Source organism: Schistocerca gregaria, unplaced genomic scaffold (genome assembly GCF_023897955.1).
Source record: "Schistocerca gregaria isolate iqSchGreg1 unplaced genomic scaffold, iqSchGreg1.2 ptg000169l, whole genome shotgun sequence".
NCBI lineage: Eukaryota > Metazoa > Arthropoda > Insecta > Orthoptera > Acrididae > Schistocerca > Schistocerca gregaria.
Window position 1 is genome coordinate 4019521 of NW_026061724.1, and position 6123 is coordinate 4025643.

Here is a 6123-nt window from a genome sequence, read left to right on the forward strand (position 1 = left end):
AATTTTGACGACACTAGCTCTGCATGTTGTCATGCAATTTCTTTACCTCTCAGAAATGATTATGACATAAAAGTGAAGTACGTGACGAGTGTGACGTTAGGAAAACATTAGGCTGCATGGAGAGAAACTGTATGGGACCACCCAACCGAAACGAGTACTGTGTGACGTGCTACCCGGGAGGTATTCACTGCGGTAGCCGGCTAGCACAGTTGGTACAGCGTCAGACTCTTAATCCCAGGGTCGTTTGTTCGAGCCACACACTGGGCGGAACGGAATTTTGTTCCGCTGCAGATGTAAATTACCGTTTTTCTGATTAACGATATTTAATGGAAATAGCAACTGTTAACTTTGCCTACGTCTCTGTCAGTCGCAAGGAATCTGTATTTGAAGGTGAAGGTGATTTTGTAGACATGTGTGAAAGACATGTTCTGAAATGCAAGTGTTGATGTTTCGAGAGCACATCGGTTACGTGTCAGATGTGTAGCCAAGCAGTAATGGGTCGCCATAGCTGTTAATATTAGCCTGTAATATGAAGTGTTGTCAGCAGAAGTCTGATGATGCAGACGACCGTAAGGACGAAGTACCCAAGAGTACCGCTAGGCCACGCCTCTTTAGCTCAGTGGTAGAGCACTGGTCTAATAATCCAGGGGTCGTAAGTTCCATCCTCACAGGAGAAAGATGAATTTTGGAAATCAGTTGCGCGTCGTGGCTGTATAGCAAACAGTATCTGTGATGACGAACAATTAGCAACAGGCGTTTTTTTAAGAATTACTCTCAGATGTGGTTAAGGCGAATGAAGCAGATAAAGCATTTGCCAAGGTGGGACGAGGCGGTCTGATTTGCATTTTACAGATGTATTTCTCACATATCTCAGAGCCCCTCGCGGTCGTCGTCGTCGTCGTCGTCGTCGTCGTCGTCGTCGTCGTCGTCGTCGCCGCCGCTTCTGCAGAAGTAGCAAATGGCCATCGTAGCAAATGCGGCGAGGGACGCCCTGCCTTCGATTCCGAATGCACAAAGTGTGTGGTCTTGTTTCTCAGTCTGTATTTGATCGGTCTCGTAAGGGGTTGAATGTAACGAATGGGTGGGAAAGAGCAAGGGGCAGCGGCTGTGTAGAACGAAAACACAAATCCTCAGGAGTGTGAGCGTTTCGAGATGAGTCGTATACATGTAAATGTAGGTCGTCAGTGACCGTGTGGCCTAATGGATAAGGCATCCGACTTCGGATCTGAAGATTACAGGTTCGAATGCTGTCATGCTATTGTTTTTCCAGTTCTCAAAAAGAAACATACCGTTTTAATGTAGCAATTGAGCAGTACGAAACCGTCTGAATGTTGCTGTTCACCATTTTTTGCTTGGAGATGCTCTTGAGTTTGAAACACACACAACAAGACCGGTGTTAACTAGCGAAATGGTCGGCAGAGTGCCGACACCGCGAGTTTTGACTGGCACTTGCACATATAAAACAAGGTCGTAAAGTAACTCGTTCGGCTTTTGAGTCAGATAAAGTATGTATGTTAATTTTGACGACACTAGCTCTGCATGTTTGTCATGCTATTTCTTTACCTCTCAGAAATGATTATGACATAAAAGTGAAGTACGTGACGAGTGTGACGTTAGGAAAACATTAGGCTGCATGGAGAGAAACTGTATGGGACCACCCAACCGAAACGAGTACTGTGTGACGTGCTACCCGGAATATATTCATCGTGGTAGCTGGGTAGCTCAGTCGGTAGAGCGTCAGACTCTTGACCCCAGGGGCGTTGGTTCGAGCCACTCACTGTCTGGAACGGAAATTTGTTCCGCTGCAGATGTAAATTACCGTTTTTCTGATTAACGATATTTAATGGAAATAGCAACTTTTAACTTTGCCTACGTCTCTGTCAGTCGCTAGGAAACTGTATTTGAAGGTGAGGGTGATTTTGTAGACATGTGTGAAAGACATGTTCTGAAATGCAAGTGTTGTTGTTTGGAGAGCACATCGGTTACGTGTCAGATGTGTAGCCAAGCAGTAATGGGTCGCCATAGCTGCAAATATTAGCCTGTAATATGAAGTGTTGTCAGCTTAAGTCTGATTATGCAGACGACCGTAAGGACGAAGTACCCAAGAGTACCGCTAGGCCGCGCCTCTTTAGCTCAGTGGTAGAGCACTGGTATAATAAACCAGAGGTCGTAAGTTTCATCCTCACAGGAGAAAGATGAATTTTGGAAATCAGTTGCGCGTCGTGGCTGTATAGCAAACAGTATCTGTGATGACGAACAATTAGCAACAGGCGTTTTTTTAAGAAATTCTCTCAGATGTGGTTAAGGCGAATGGCGCAGATAAAGCATTTGCCAAAGCGGTACAGCATAAGGTGGGACGAGGCAGTCTGAATTACATTTTACAGATGTATTTCTCACATATCTCAGAGCCTCTCGCGGTCGTCGTCGTCGTCGTCGTCGTCGTCGCCGCCGCTTCTGCAGAAGTAGCAAATGGCCATCGTAGCTAATGCGGCGAGGGACGCCCTGCCTTCGATTCCGATTGCACAAAGTGTGTGGTCTTGTTTCTCAGTCTGTATTTGATCGGTCTCGTAAGAGGTTGAATGTAACGAATGGGTGGGAAAGAGCAAGGGGCAGCGGCTGTGTAGAACGAAAACACAAATCCTCAGGAGCGTGAGCGTTTCGAGATCAGTCGTATACATGTAAATGTTGGTCGTCAGTGACCGTGTGGCCTAATGGATAAGGCGTCGGACTTCGGATCTGAAGATTACAGGTTCGAATGCTGTCATGCTCGTGTTTTTCCAGTTCTGAAAAAGAAACATACCGTTTTAATGTAGCAATTGAGCAGTACGAAACCGTCTGATTGTTGCTGTTGACCATTTTTTGCTTGGAGATGCTCTTGAGTTTGAAACACACACAACAAGACCGGTGTTAACTAGCGAAATGGTCGGCAGAGTGCCGACACCGCGAGTTTTGACTGGCACTTGCACATATAAAACAAGGTCGTAAAGTAACTCGTTCGGCCTTTGAGTCACATAAAGTATGTATGTTAATTTTGACGACACTAGCTCTGCATGTTTGTCATGCTATTTCTTTACCTCTCAGATATGATTATGACATAAAGTGAAGTACGTGACGAGTGTGACGTTAGGAAAACATTAGGCTGCATGGAGAGAAACTGTATGGGACCACCCAACCGAAACGAGTACTGTGTGACGTGCTACCCGGCATGTATTCATCGTGGTAGCTGGCTAGCTCAGTCGGTAGAGCGTCAGACTCTTGACCCCAGGGTCGTTGGTTCGAGCCACTCACTGTCCGGAACGGAAATTTGTTCCGCTGCAGATGTAAATTACCGTTTTTCTGATTAACGATATTTAATGGAAATAGCAAATTTTAGCTTTGCCTACGTCTCTGTCAGTCGCAAGGAAACTGTATTTGAAGGTGAAGGTGATTTTGTAGACATGTGTGAAAGACATGTTCTGAAATGCAGGTGTTGTTGTCTGGAGAGCACATCGGTTACGTGTCAGATGTGTAGCCAAGCAGTAACGGGTTGCCATAGCTGCAAATATTAGCCTGTAATATGAAGTGTTGTCAGCTTAAGTCTGATGATGCAGACGACCGTAAGGACGAAGTACCCAAGAGTACTGCTAGGCCGCGCCTCTTTAGCTCAGTGGTAGAGCACTGGTGTAATCAACCAGGGGTCGTAAGTTTCATAGTCACAGGAGAAAGATGAATTTTGGAAATCAGTTGCGCGTCGTGGCTGTATAGCAAACAGTATCTGTGATGACGAACAATTAGCAACAGGCGTTTTTTTAAGAATTACTCTCAGATGTGATTAAGGCGAATGGCGCAGATAAAGAATTTGCCAAAGCGGTACAGCATAAGGTGGGACGAGGCATTCTGAATTACATTTTACAGATGTATTTATCACATACCTCAGAGCCTCTCGCGGTCGTCGTCGTCGTCGTCGTCGTCGTCGTCGTCGCCGCCGCCGCCGCCGCTTCTGCAGAAGTAGCAAATGGCCATCGTAGCAAATGCGGCGAGGGACGCCCTGCCTTCGATTCCGAATGCACAAAGTGTGTGGTCTTGTTTCTCAGTCTGTATTTGATCGGTCTCGTAAGAGGTTGAATGTAACGAAAGGGTGGGGAAGAGCAAGGGGCAGCGGCTGTGTAGAACGAAAACACAAATGCTCAGGATTGTGAGCGTTTCGAGATGAGTCGTATACATGTAAATGTTTGTCGTCAGTGACCGTGTGGCCTAATGGATAAGGCGTCGGACTTCGGATCTGAAGATTACAGGTTCGAATGCTGTCATGCTCGTGTTTTTCCAGTTCTGAAAAAGAAAGATACCGTTTTAATGTGGCAATTGAGCAATACGAAACCCTCTGAATGTTGCTGTTGACCATTTTTTGCTTGGAGATGCTCTTGAGTTTGAAACACACACAACAAGACCGGTGTTAACTAGCGAAATGGTCGGCAGAGTGCCGACACCGCGAGTTTTGACTGGCACTTGCACATATAAAACAAGGTCGTAAAGTAACTCGTTGGGCTTTTGAGTCACATAAAGTATGTGTGTTAATTTTGACGACACTAGCTCTGCATGTTGTCATGCAATTTCTTTACCTCTCAGAAATGATTATGACATAAAAGTGAAGTACGTGACGAGTGTGACGTTAGGAAAACATTAGGCTGCATGGAGAGAAACTGTATGGGACCACCCAACCGAAACGAGTACTGTGTGACGTGCTACCCGGGAGGTATTCACTGCGGTAGCCGGCTAGCACAGTTGGTACAGCGTCAGACTCTTAATCCCAGGGTCGTTTGTTCGAGCCACACACTGGGCGGAACGGAATTTTGTTCCGCTGCAGATGTAAATTACCGTTTTTCTGATTAACGATATTTAATGGAAATAGCAACTTTTAACTTTGCCTACGTCTCTGTCAGTCGCTAGGAAACTGTATTTGAAGGTGAGGGTGATTTTGTAGACATGTGTGAAAGACATGTTCTGAAATGCAAGTGTTGTTGTTTGGAGAGCACATCGGTTACGTGTCAGATGTGTAGCCAAGCAGTAATGGGTCGCCATAGCTGAAAATATTAGCCTGTAACATGAAGTGTTGTCAGCTTAAGTCTCATTATGCAGACGACCGTAAGGACGAAGTACCCAAGAGTACCACTAGGCCGCGCCTCTTTAGCTCAGTGGTAGAGCACTGGTATAATAAACCAGAGGTCGTAAGTTTCATCCTCACAGGAGAAAGATGAATTTTGGAAATCAGTTGCGCGTCGTGGCTGTATAGCAAACGGTATCTGTGATGACGAACAATTAGCAACAGGCGTTTTTTTAAGAATTTCTCTCAGATGTGGTTAAGGCGAATGGCGCAGATAAAGCATTTGCCAAAGCGGTACAGCAGAAGGTGGGACGAGGCAGTCTGAATTACATTTTACAGATGTATTTCTCACATATCTCAGAGCCTCTCGCGGTCGTCGTCGTCGTCCTCGTCGTCGTCGTCGTCGTCGTCGCCGCCGCCGCTTCTGCAGAAGTAGCAAATGGCCATCGTAGCAAATGCGGCGAGGGACGCCCTGCCTTCGATTCCGAATGCACAAAGTGTGTGGTCTTGTTTCTCAGTCTATATTTGATCGGTCTCGTAAGAGGTTGAATGTAACGAATGGGTGGGAAAGAGCAAGGGGCAGTGGCTGTGTAGAACGAAAACACAAATCCTCAGGGGTGTGAGCGTTTCCAGATGAGTCGTATACATGTAAACGTTGGTCGTCAGTGACCGTGTGGCCTAATGGATAAGGCGTCGGACTTCGGATCTGAAGATTACAGGTTCGAATGCTGTCACAATCACGTTTTTCCAGTTCTGAATAAGAAACATACCGTTTTAATGTAGCAATTGAGCAGTACGAAACCGTCTGAATGTTGCTGTTGACCATTTTTTGCTTGGAGATGCTCTTGAGCTTGAAACACACACAACAAGACCGGTGTTAACTAGCGAAATGGTCGGCAGAGTGCCGACACCGCGAGTTTTGACTGGCACTTGCACATATAAAACAAGGTCGTAAAGTAACTCGTTCGGCTTTTGAGTCACATAAAGTATGTGTGTTAAATTTGACGCCACTAGCTCTGCATTTTGTCATGCAATTTCTTTAC